Source organism: Siphateles boraxobius, unplaced genomic scaffold (genome assembly GCF_051911475.1).
Source record: "Siphateles boraxobius isolate OS27281-9 unplaced genomic scaffold, OSU_SipBor_1 54, whole genome shotgun sequence".
NCBI classification, from domain to species: Eukaryota; Metazoa; Chordata; class Actinopteri; order Cypriniformes; family Leuciscidae; genus Siphateles; species Siphateles boraxobius.
Window position 1 is genome coordinate 3,562,981 of NW_027509180.1, and position 13,294 is coordinate 3,576,274.

General features: G+C 46.1%; 3 protein-coding genes across 10 annotated transcripts in view; 2 read left to right on the top strand and 1 right to left on the bottom strand.

Annotated features, from left to right (window-relative positions):
• Nucleotides 1-13,294, top strand: part of LOC143714418 (uncharacterized) — a 703,153-nt gene that overhangs the window by 180,202 nt on the left and 509,657 nt on the right. The window lies entirely within an intron of this gene.
• The window catches only part of LOC143714414 (uncharacterized), a 1,189,624-nt gene that overhangs the window by 115,595 nt on the left and 1,060,735 nt on the right, over nucleotides 1-13,294 (bottom strand). The gene's annotated exons all lie outside the window — the stretch shown is intronic.
• LOC143714437 (uncharacterized) overlaps nucleotides 5,594-13,294 on the top strand; it is a 50,061-nt gene continuing 42,360 nt past the window's right edge. The window contains exons 1-4 of one of the 3 annotated variants that reach the window (XM_077205637.1): nucleotides 5,648-5,706; nucleotides 12,317-12,366; nucleotides 12,892-12,962; nucleotides 13,045-13,209. The gene's annotated coding sequence lies outside the window, so the exon portion shown is untranslated. Of the gene's footprint in view, nucleotides 5,707-12,316; nucleotides 12,367-12,891; nucleotides 12,963-13,044; nucleotides 13,210-13,294 lie in introns of all 3 variants that reach the window. The other 2 variants (XM_077205636.1, XM_077205635.1) reach the window with 2 other exon arrangements.

The window sequence follows — 13,294 nt, forward strand, 5'->3', positions numbered from 1 at the left end:
CTGAAAATCCGATAACATCAGCAATTTTCATTTACGCAGCTGATTTCTGTAAATTAATATAAAACTAAATGGATATTGTAGCACAGGGTGAAGTCAGTATACATTAACGACGATTTGAGACAAATACATTTAAATTTAATCTAAAAGAAATGGCGCTCTGTGGCGCGGCAGGATTTTGAACAAGGTCCTGAGCCGTTGCTGGGCGCCGCCGGTGTGTGTACACTGATAGTGAATAAAGCTGCGCTCACATAAAGAGCCTAAAAACGCGTAGAAAACGCTAGGTGCGCCGAGTTCTCCTTTTTCCAAAGCGCTATAGGGCGGTAGCGCTCCGGAAGCGTCTGTCGTTGCTTAGCAACCATCAGCTGTGCTCTCCGTTACAGCAAGGACAACGCTTGCGGCATTCTGAAAAGTTGAGATAGTTGAGATGTTTTTATCTCGATGAGGCGCGGACCCGCTTGGAAAAAATGAGCGTGTCGCACCGCGACCGCGTCGCTTCCATTGTGAGCGCGCATACCGCGCGCCTACATTTGAAATAACGAACTTGAGCGCGCAAAAGACGAGATATGTGAACAGGCCCTAAAGCGTTCGAATTTTAAAGACGCTGCGCTTCTCGTCCGGTGTGAGACTCCTTAAGTCACACGTGGGGTAGAAGCCGCTGATTGGTTGAGAAGCTTTCACTCAAAGCTTTCCTCGGGCTGCTTATTGGATGAACTGCTAGAATTAATATCACTCACTACTCACTATTGGCCTGGGTCAAAATGGGCGGGCCGGACCTAAAATGGGTGGGCCCAGGCCTACTTGGGCCCAATGGTAGCGCCGCGAGTGCGTGGGCGTCACGTCTGAGGCTGAGACTAAGCTGCTGTTCACTTTCACTTTCGGTTCCACGTGATGAATTCCTTTCCGGTGCTGTGACGTAACCATCAGCATCACGTGATCCTGCGGAGGCGGTTCCTACATGTGGCTTTATGGCAGAAATAATTCAGGAATCTTGAGAACAAGAACGAGCATATATTGATGAAACACACCACACACAAACGTGACTCACGAGTGCGCTTGTTCAGTAAGTGTTATTAATTCTGCCAACAATAATCTCCCAGATCTGGTGCTGTAATGTATAATAACGGTGACCCGATCAGATTAATAAAGCCTCGTATGAATGAAAGCGTCTAAAGATGTTTGATTCAGCTGAAGATCAAACGTCATCAGTTTGAATGGAGATTTGGCGCCATCTGCTGGACAATCAACAGACGACATTAAAACTGAGAAACTTAAAAGCCATAAAACAATGTACTCTAAATTGTAATTTATTTATTAATAGGAGTTTTGCAGCACAAGCTGTTTGGAGAGAAGATTGTAGATGTGGTCATTGTCACTTAATAAAAATGTATATGCTTGTTCATCAAGAAAATGTGTAACTTGTTTTGTTTCAACAGCTGATACTTTCTCCATGACAGAGGAATGGAACTTTAGATCTGGAGAAATAAATGATCAATAAAACACTTGCACAAATCATTGATGACTTGTAATTATTCCACAGTTCTGCAGTTTACTTACCATTCTTGATCCTTTCAGCGATGTCACTGGACACTGTTAGCATGACAACATTACCTTTATGGCCTGTCACATGAATTGTTACGTTGTCCATTGTTTTGTGTTACACTGGGTAAAATTTGGTTGAGTGGTTTGATTTGATTTGGTTGAAAATCAAATTGAGTGATTAAATATCTTTATGTATTAAACGTTTAAGATGTGGGTAAAAGTGGTGTTTTGGAAGGGTGTCCAGAGAGAAACAAGCTATAAGTAAATAAACTGAGAACATACATATATGCATTTTTTCTCATACATTCTCATACATGTTAACTGCATTGAATCAACATCACGTTTGCACCTGCAATGTTAATTTTATTTTTGGAAATTTCAACAAAAAAATCCATGGTAATGGCACTGAATCGATGTTACAATGTGATGCTGTTTCAACATTACGCTTGAACTCTCAGAAAATCAAAAACACAACAACTACAACTGAAGATAAAAGAAGACAATAAATCTCCCAAGATCTCAGCAGAAGTTCTCATTGAGAATTAACAGAGGCTTAGATGTGGATGTTTTATTGAAAATGTTTGGGGTTTAATGCTTAGACTACTAATCGTATGTTTAGTAAGAGTAATGTGTTTGCTATATTAATAAGATAGAACGAATCACGATTACTTTAAGGATTTGGAACGGGAAGTGACGTAGTTCAGTGATGTGGAAGAAGTTTATGAGAACAATAAAATGTAAAGGAAGCTCTCTTTGCACACAGAACAATTTTTTTTCGCTATGCATGTTGGTTTCCAAAAATCATGTCCACCATCCTGGCTGGAGTGCCTGGCATTGATTCACTAACAGCGCTTAAGAGCAACTTTTGGTGCCCTTGGTCAACATAATCTGACACTTAATGTGGTGAAATGCTTATTTTGCGGTACCAGAGGGCGACTTTTATGTTTCAGCTAAGCGACTTTCGCCATTACACTCCAATACTGAGGCTATACATCAGGTGCTAGACCCTTCGTCTGCAGCGCAAGTCGCATCGTTTCTGGGGATCGTTTCCTTCCTCAGTATTCCACTATTACTACCCTCTCCGCCAGTTGCTAAAAAAGATGCTCCTTGGACCTGGTGTTGGGCTTGTTGGGATGCCGTGCGCAGACTCGAGGAACTGTAGGCGAGCCCCCTGTGTTAGCCCACTTGCACTCACTGCACTTATGTCTCCTTCTGGCTCTGGCCACTAACCCCATGTACCGCTGGACTGACCGTCTCCAGCACTATGACTTCACCGTACAGTACACGTCAGGGGGAGATAATGTAGTAGCCGGCTTGCTGTCCTGTTCCGTGTCATCCCCCATTGCCTCCTGTCATATGGTTGAGGACAAGGATCTTACTCAACTGGTGCATGCACCTCTCGTGGCGTCCGTGTCCTTGGAGGATCTCACAGAGGAGTCGGCTGCTCTCCGCTGTCTGTGAGTATCTCCTGAATGGCTGGCCAGCTCAAGTCATAACTGATATCCAGCAGTGTGGCAGAGTGAATCATGAATATTCATGCTGGATTAATAGATGCCTGACCCATGGACACTGTGTCATTATCCCTGGTAAACTTAGAGGATGAGTGCTTGCCATGGCACATTAGGGCCATCTAGCTATGGAACTATGTAGGGATCTTGTATGGTGGCCAGGGTTGGACAAAGACATTGAGCAGCTTGTGTGACTTGCTGTGGGAGAACTGGCCCACCACCATTGCCGCCACTGGGATCTATTCCTTTACCACTTTCCTCATAGTAGTTTATGATATGGACTCAAAGTGGCCAGAGGTCGCACCCGTCACATCCAGTTTCATCATTGACTTTATAGAGTTACCAGTGTCTGCTGAGTTCACCAGTTACATCCACAGCAAAGGGATCAAACACATATGAACAGCGTACTATCACCCACAGTCAAATGTGGCGTAGAGAGATTGAATCAGTCGCTGATAATGGTCTGAGAGCTCACTTAGCTCAACACTGCTCTTTCAACAAGGCCTTGTCCCAGACTCCTCTACTCTAGAGCTCAGCAAGCCACTGCGCTGGAGACCCTGTGGTGAAAGCCAGGACAACAGCACAAAGCACAGTCAGATACAATGCAGAGTAAAAGGCCAGTATTCCCAGAATCTCCCACTGGACTGGGTTTGGGTTCAGCGGCACACCGTAAAAACAAGCTCCACACTTTCTGGTCGCAGCCACAGCAGGAACAAAAGCAGTGCAGTTACACTCCAGCAATCTGGTGGTTCCCATTGGCATCCAGTCGGGGGACGTTGGACGCTGTGGGATGCTGTGGTCACCTGTGGGATGCTGTGGTTCCCTGTGGGACGCTGTGGTCCCCTGTGGGACGCTGTGGTCACCTGTGGGATGCTATGGTTCCCAGTGGGACGCTGTGGGATGCTGTGGAACGCTGTGGAACGCTGTGGGACGCGTTGGGACACTGTGGTCCCCTGTGAAACACTGTGGGATGCTGTGGTCCCCTGTGGGACGCTGTGGGATGCTGTGGTCCCCTGTGAGACACTGTGGGACGCTGTGGTCCCCTGTGGGAAGCTGTGGTCCCCTGTGGGACGCTGTGGTCACCTGTGGGACGCTGTGGTCCCCTGTGGGACGCTGTGGTCCCCTGTGGGACGCTGTGGTCCCCTGTGGGACGCTGTGGGACGCTGTGGGATGCTGTGGTCCCCTGTGGGACGCTGTGGTCACCTGTGGGATGCTGTGGTTACATGTGGGATGCTGTGGGACGCTGTGGTCCCCTGTGGGACGCTGTGGTCCCCTGTGAGACGCTGTGGGACGCTGTGGAATGCTGTGGTCCCCTGTGGGACGCTGTGGTCCCCTGTGAGACGCTGTGGGATGCTGTGGTCACGTGTGGGATGCTGTGGTTACCTGTGGGATGCTGTGGGACGCTGTGGTCCCCTGTGGGAGGCTGTGGGATGCTGTGGTCCCCTGTGGGACGCTGTGGTCCCCTGTGAGACGCTGTGGGATGCTGTGGGTCGCTGTGGTCCCCTGTGGGACGCTGTGGGACACTGTGGGACACTTTGGTCCCCTGTGGGACGCTATGGTCCCCTGTGAGACGCTGTGGGATGCTGTGTGGCGCTGTGGTCCATTGTGGGACGCTGTGGGATCCTGTGGTCCCCTGTGGGAGGCTGTGGTCCCCTGTGGGAGGCTGTGGTCCCCTGTGGGACGATGTGGGACACGGTGGGATGCTGTGGGACGCTGTGGTCCCCTGCTCTCTACTGAGATCTTTATGCTCCAGTTCTTCAACACAACACTGTTTCAACTAAAAGCTTAAAGCTTTTTATGCATTTTAGCCGTTCGTTTACACGACAACAGTGTTTTGGGTGCCTGAAAACGCAAAGTTTTAAGTTTTTGAAAACGGTCTCTGTGTACACAACAAAAACATGAATCTCTAAAGATGATGATGTCATGAACATGCGTATTACGTGTTCAGTCTATAGTGTTTCATCGCCATCTACTGGCCTGGCACCAGAATACAGTCTTTTTAGTCGTTTTCGATGGTCCGTGTGAATGGGGATCGTTTTGACAATGGTGTGGACAACTTCCCTAAGTTCACTGGGAGGGGAGGGGAAATGTTGCATGCTTAATTAGACTAATAATCGTATGTTTAGTTAAAGTAATGTGTTCGTTGTATTAATAAAATAAAACGAATGGCGATTACTTTAAGGGTTTGGAACGGGAAGCGACGTTGACACTTGAATGTTTTCACGTACATCAGTGATGTGAAAGAAGTCGACGAGAACAATAAAATGTAAAGTAAAGCTCAAGTACGAGTCGTCTTTGCAGACAGAACAGCACTTTTCAAAGTAAGCATCCAGTCAGCAGAATAATGTAAAATTATTTCATTAAACTAACACACTTTAAATTTAGGATAAAATATCTTCTCATTTCTTGATCTTTTAAAAAAAACATGCAGTTTCAGATTATACTCCCTTTATAGAAGTTTTTTTTTATTTTTTATACTCTTCATGATGCTTTTCCATTTAATCAGAACCGGTTTATCTAGATGAGCTGCAGTTTTTAATTTCTTTGTCAAACACAAGGAAGAAAGCATTACAAGTTTAAACGCACTGCCTTCATGCGCCAGATCACTTACAGATTTTACTTTGAGGATCCAGAGAGATGATCATAACTTCAGCGGACGGTATGTACATTGTTTTTCGCTCTTCAAGTCAATTCTGGCAAACGCACATAGTTTATTCACATTCTCTGCAAACTTACAGAGTGAGTTAAAGTTTTGGACACATTTGATTTAATTTATTTTGCTTATGATCTTAAAAATCCTTTTTGCTTGTATAGGCTTCTGCCTAAACGCTTAAAATGAGTTTTAGCCTACGTATGGATTTCTTTACAAAACATTACATAAATTTTCTTTTTAGAATGTATTATTTGTACCTGATAGTAAAGAAAAAACATCATCATGTGTCCCCTGTGTTATAATTAGTAAATATTAAGAGAACATTTAGAGGAATCTCTCCTGCTTTGCTTGTCATTTTCAACATGACTTTGATTGATGTCTTAAGCTTTCAGTAGTTTTGTAGGTTGATTTACTTGAGATGATGATGATGATGATGATGATTATGAGATTTGTACCTACAGCACACCACTACATATGGAAGACTACACTGTGTGAAAAATCATTGAAAAAACACTCAATACTTGAATTCTGATTTATTTATCTCATTTATATATATATTGATTGTTTTATTGCCATTGCATATCTCTACACAACAAAATTAAGATGACATCAATCACTCAGTTAGCAGCCTAAAGGATAAAAAGTGACACTGTCAACAACAGTTAATAGATCAATATATAGTATAAAATAGAATAAAAATATTTAAAACGAGAATAAGAAACTCAGTACATTTAAAAATGGTATGATTTAAGTCAAGATTTGATTAGTCTTCCAACCCTTCAGCCTTTCATCAGCTCATTTATGGCCCTTGGAAAAAAAACTGTTTCTCATGCGGTTTGTCCGCGCCCTCATGATCCTGAGCATGCCTGAAGGTAGGGTGTCAAACAGGGTATGGCCAGGGTGTGTAGGATCTGATGCTTGCTGCTCTTCTCTGCAGCCTACTGGAATAGATGTCCTCAAGGCTTGGGAGAGGTGCACCAATGATTCTCTGGGCAGTTTTAATTACCCGCTGCAGGTCTTTTTTGTCCTCAGTAGTGCAGCTGGAAAACCACACTGTGCAGCTGTATGCCAGCACACTCTCTATTGTGCACCTGTAGAAGTTTGTGAGGAGTGTCTGCGGGAGCCCAGTGCTTCTTAGGGTTCGCAGGAAAAAGTGTCTCTGCTGAGCTCTTTTCCCTATCTCTTTGGTGTCTACTCCCCAGGTCAGATCCTCCGCCAGATGCAGCCCTAGATATCGCCTAGCTTTGGACCTGTTCCACCTCCTCTCCATGTATCTCAAGACTGCCATGTCTGTTGTTTTTACATTTCCTAACATCAATTATGATTTCTTTTGTTTTCTTTGTGGTTACCAGCCCCACCACAATAGCAGTGATAGGACCTCCTCCCTGTAGGCGGTCTCCTCATTGTTGGTTACCAGCCCCACCACAGCTGTGTCATCTGCAAATTTGAAAATGGAGTTTGAGTCATGAATTGGAAAACAGTCATAGGTGAATAGTGAATGAAGGAGCGGACTAAGAACACAACCCTGGGGAGTGCCAGTGTTGAGGATGGTGGTGGATGATGTAATATTCCCTAGTCTGACATGCTGGGGCAGAAAGTTCTTAATCCATTTACAGAGGTGAGAGTCCAGGCCAAGTAACAGCAGTTTGTTGACTAGCTTGCTGGAGTTGATGGTGTATAAAAGCATCAAAACAAAAAGCATCCTGACATATGTGTTGGGGTTCTCCAGGTGAACAACGGGGTAGATAGAATGGTCTGCATTTTATCAGCAGTAATTCCATGTCTGCACAGCAATGTCTCTCCATGACAGTAACATCCTTGCACCAGTTGTTATTTATAAACACGCATTCTCCTGCCCCTCTCGCCTTACCAGACTGTAGTGTGCGGTCTGATCTGTAGACACCGCGGCCTGCTAGCTCCACAGCTGTATCCGGGATGTTCTCATGTAGCCATGTCTCTGATATTATCGTGACACAACCGTCCCAGTGGTGATTCGTAGTCCGGAGTCTCATCTCGTCCATCTTGTTGACGAGAGAACGGGCATTGGCAAGAAAGATGCTGGGCACGGCAGGTTTGTGTGGAGCTAGGTGAAGCCTGTCCCGGCTCCCAGCCCTCTTCCCCCGCTTCTGCTTCCACGTCTTCCTCGGTCTGTGTCTCTTCCCAGACACTCGGATTAGTTCCCTACGCTTTGTTGGCCGAATAATCTCCACTGGGAATGTTCCAAAGTTGCCAGGTACATATACTGAGCTGCCGTTTCTTATCATCAAAAGTGTAGATCGAGTGTACTTCACCATAAAACTGCTAAGCAAGGGAGAGTGCCAAGCCGCTGCATGTGCCATTTTGACATCATCGTTTCACTAAATATCCCGATTGGCGGTTCACACGAAAACGCAAGGGTGTCGTTTTCAGACAAAACGCAAGGGTGTCGTTTTCAGATTTATCCACTCTGGGACCCGGTTTCAAATAATAACGATTTCAATCTCCCAAAATGGCAGATCCGTCTGGACGAAACGGCAATACAATACAAATTGTTTACGTATACAGCGAAACGTATCTCCATGTGGACAGGGCCTAAGAGCATTCAAGAGTGGACTTAATGCAGTCATTATAAGTGATTAATTGAGTGATGATTAGTGATGAACACCTGCTGTTAACAAGCAGAATCCCTGATGGAAAGATGAACAAGAACACAATAAAGAGAACTACAACTGACTTCAGCCACAGCCTAATGCCCGCAACAGACTGTACTGTAACTTTTCTCTTTTTGTTTTTCTGATTTAGCCAGTAATGAGGGTTTATCACATAGATCAAAAACTGTTTAATGAACTTAAGCAAACATTTTACCGACTTTTGATTTTTTTTAGGTTTTATTCCCCCAATGCTGGCGCTTTCTAATAATTATTCAAATGAAAGACTAAAAAAATCAATCATTGTCTTTCATTTCCCACACAAAAAAAAAACAAATAATCTTATGGTTCTTATCTGAGATGAAGTTCTGTCCCGTGAAAAAAAAAGAAGTTACGTAACTTGATGAAAACATCGAGTGCGTTGAAATTTGATGCTATGAGAAAAAACATTGAGTGCGTTGAAATACTTCTCTCTTCTTTAGCATTGTCCATTTCGGATTGAGCTTAAAACCCCAAGGTTTCTCAATGAGTCACTTTTTTGAGGTAGCCATCAAGAAACATAAGCTCCCACTACCCAAACTGACTTACTTCTTCATGTCAGCTTTTTCCTTATATGCCAAACAGGTGAGCCTATATAGCGCCCTCTAATGGCTTGTAGTGTTTCTACACCATTCCATTCTTACACTACAAAATAACTGTTACAGATATTTCATTCTGTTACATACCCCCTCCCGTGTTTTTAAAGTTTGTCATATCCGTGGCAAATTTTCAAGTTCTGTACATGATATGTGTTACGGTGTTTATTCATTTTGTCATGTTTCTGGTTCGTGGTTTCTCTGTCTTTGGTCTTTTATTCAGTTTGTGCCTTGTTAATTGTAGTCTGTTATCCTAGTCATGTCATTATTAGGTTCCTTGTTTCAGGTGTGTTGTCTTGTTAGGTTGTATGGTCCCGCTCGGTGTTCTGATTTGCCCCAGCTGTGTCTTGTTCCCTCATCCCGTCTGTGTATTTAAATCCTGTCTGCTCTTTTGTTCGGGGTCAGTTATTGAATGTATGTTTTAATGTGCGTACCACGAGTATCTTGTCTGTTCTGAATCTGTAATTAAAGTCTACTGCTGCATTTAGATCCGCCTACTGCCTTTGCTTCCACGCAAATTCGTAACAGAATAAGTGACCCCCTAGGATCTAGCAGCCATGCCTACCTGGAGTCCTGATGTCCAGATCCTCCGTCTTCGCCAGGAGAATCGCGCCATCGAGGATTATGTCGCAGAATTCCTCGAGCTGGCATATCTCGCGCAAATGAACACCCACGGCTTGAAGATCTTCTTCCGCGGAGGATTATCGGAACCACTCCGGTCTCTGATGCCCGAACCTGGTCCTCACGGATCTTTAGAATGGTACGTTGACCTGGCCCTGTTGTGGAGCGGTTCCCCGTTTACTGTGGGCGTGGAGGAGAAGCTGCGAGAGCCTGCGCTTAACGTCAGCCCGGTCGCGCCCGCGCTTCACTTCAGCTGCTCAGCCGAGACCACGCTCCACGAGCCTGCGCTTCACGTGAACCGAGTCGAGCCCGCTTTCCACGACATGCCTGAGCTTCTTCCTGCCGAGACCGACATGCCTGAGCTTCTTCCTGCCGAGATCGACATGCCTGAGGCTGAGCTTCTGTCTTCCGAACCCGCACGTCGCTTCAGCCTCGACGAACCCGAGTCAAGTGAGTCAAGTGCCGCCGAGTCAAGTGAGACCGCGCTTCCCGAGTCAAGCGAGTCAATTGCCGCCGAGTCAAGTGCCGCCGAGTCAAGTGAGTCAAGCGCCGCCGAGTCAAGTGAGTCAAGCGCCGCCGGGTCAAGTGAATCAAGTTCCGAGTCAAGTTCCGAGTCAAGTGAATCAAGTTCTGAGTCAAGTTCCGAGTCAAGTGAGTCAAGTTCCGAGTCAAGTTCCGAGTCAAGTGAGTCAAGTTCCGAGTCAAGTGAGTCAAGTTCCGAGTCAAGTGAGTCAAGTTCCGAGTCAAGTGAGTCAAGTTCCGAGTCAAGTGAGTCAAGTGCCAAGTCAAGTGAATCAAGTGCCAAGTCAAGTGAATCAAGTGCCAAGTCAAGTGAACCGACTACCGAGTCAAGTGAGTCTACCGAGTCGGGTGAGTCTACCGAGTCTACTGAGTCAAGCGAGTCTACCGAGTCAAGTGAGTCTACCGAGTCAAGTGAGTCTACCGAGTCAAGTGAGTCTACCGAGTCTACCGAGTCAAGTGAGTCTACCGAGTCAAGTGAGTCTACCGAGTCAAGTGAGTCTACCGAGTCAAGTGAGTCTGCCGAGTCAAGTGAGTCTGCCGAGTCAAGTGAGTCTGCTGAGTCAAGTGAGTCTACCGAGTCTACTGAGTCAAGTGAGTCTACTGAGTCAAGTACGTCCAGTAGTGAATCAAGCCCAGTGAAGCGTCGTCGCAGAAGGAGGAGGAGGACTCGTTTGCTTCGCCAGGCTACGGAGGGCGTTCCCAGACTCCTCGCCCTTTCGGCCCCGCCTCTGCGCCTCGCCCTGCCGGCCCCGCCTCTGCGCCTCGCCCTGCCGGCCCCGCCTCTGCGCCTCGTCCTGCCTGCGCCCTTCAAGCTCCGGGAGGCCTGCCCGGAACCCATCTACCACCTGGAGGTTCCTCCCGAGGATTTCCCCAAGTATTTTTTGGGGGGGGGGGCAGAAGGTACTCCGTGAGGGCCATGGAGACGACGTCGATATGGTCCTCATCCTCGTCTGAGTCTGCTCCGACCTGGCCACCATCTCATCGTGCTCCGCCCTGGCCTTTGCCACGCCATGCTCCACCCTGGCCTTTGCCACGCCATGCTCCGCCCTGGCCTTCGCCTCGTCCTGCTCCGCCCTGGCCTTCGCCTCGTCCTGCTCCGCCCTGGCCTTCGCCTCATCCTGCTCCGCCCTGGCCGCCGTCACGTCCTGCTCCGCCCTGGAGGCTTCCTGTTCCGGGCAAGCCACGCCCTCGTCAGCCTCCAGGGCGCCCACCCTCCTGCCCCTATTTGATGTTCATTCGGCGCGGGGTCGCGCCTTATGGAAGGGGGGGATAATGTTACGGTGTTTATTCATTTTGTCATGTTTCTGGTTTGTGGTTTCTCTGTCTTTGGTCTTTTATTCAGTTTGTGCCTTGTTAATTGTAGTCTGTTATCTTAGTCATGTCATTATTAGGTCCCTTGTTTCAGGTGTGTTGTCTTGTTAGGTTGTATGGTCCCGCTCGGTGTTCTGATTTGCCCCAGCTGTGTCTTGTTCCCTCATCCCGTCTGTGTATTTAAATCCTGTCTGCTCTTTTGTTCGGGGTCAGTTATTGAATGTATGTTTTAATGTGCGTACCACGAGTATCTTGTCTGTTCTGAATCTGTAATTAAAGTCTACTGCTGCATTTAGATCCGCCTACTGCCTTTGCTTCCACGCAAATTCGTAACAATATGAATCAATGACTGTCGGATCAGAAATAAAAGAAACTCGATAGTTCACCGGTCCTAACTTCTTTACTATTTTTGCCGGCCCTTTCCACCTGGGAGATAATTTGGCCATGAAAGCATCATCGGCCTTGGATAACGGATGAGATCGCACCCATACCAGATCTCCTTCACAGAACTCTTGGTTCTTTCTCCTCTGATTGTAATACTTTCTTTGGTGCTGTTGTGATTTCTCCACATTAGCTTTAACCAGATCAACTAGCTGAGCATGCCGTTCCAGAGTACTGTAACTCTGATGATCTGGATCTGGTGGATGTTGAATTGCTCGTTCCAATGGCCCTTTCAACCTTCTTCCGAGAGCGATTTCCGCTGGCGAGTAACCTGTGGTTTCTTGCCACGCCGAATTCAGTGCAAAACGAAATTCTGGAAGCCACTGATACCAGCTTCGGTGGTTCTCTTTTACATAGGATGCCAGCATCGTTTTAAGGTTCCTATTGACTCGTTCTGTTAAGTTACTTTGAGGATGATAGGCTGTAGTTAACCTCTGAATGACCTTCCATTGTTTGCAGATAGTTGTGAGGAGATTTGACGTGAACTGCCTTCCACGGTCAGACACCAGGTAAGTTGGCGTTCCCCATCGAGTGAAAATCTCTTCAATGAGAATTCGAGCAATAGTAGGAGCTTTTGCGGCTCTCATTGGAAATAATTCCACCCATTTGGAGAAATAGTCCACAACTACTAACAGGTACTCATGTCGCTTTGAACTCCTTGGGAAAGGACCCATTATGTCAATCCCCATCATATGTCCCGGCTCGATTACTGGTACACTCTGCATCATACCTGCAGTCTTAGTTGTTGGTGGTTTGTATTGTTGGCATACCGTACATACTTTGCAATACTGCCAAACGTCACTTCGTATGCTGGGCCAATTCACAAAATCAAGTAGACGCATTAGGGTCTTGAAATTTCCTAAATGGCCACTCAATGGATTGTCATGAGCATAGGATAAAAACGTCTTTCTGAAAACAGCTGGAATCACTATTTGCAGTTTTTGTCCTTTTTTTCCTTCAGGGACACTCCTAAAAATTACCCCATTTTTGACCACATAGTGAACTCGCATTGCATCATCACTTTTTCTCTGCAGATTTTGGGACATCAAATTCTGAATCTCCTTGTCATCTTTCTGAGCTTTTCCGACTTGCTCAAGATCAACAGGTAGATTGTAGTCAGGTGAATTCTTTTTTTGCACTGTATTTAAAAAAAGAGACTCAGTTTCTGTGTGGTACTTTCTCGACAGGGCATCAGGAACCACATTGCATTGTCCCTTACGGTAACTTACAAAGAAATGAAACCCCTGGAGCCGTATTGTCCACCTTATTAACCTGGAGGATGGCTTTGGATGTTGGAATGCCCAGACCAATGCAGCATGATCTGTTACCACCTCAAAAGGTTTGCCCTCCAGGTAATGTCTCCATTTTTCTACAGCCCACACGACTGCTAGGCACTCTTTTTCTGATGTAGAGTAGGCTCTCTCCGCTCCCTTCAAA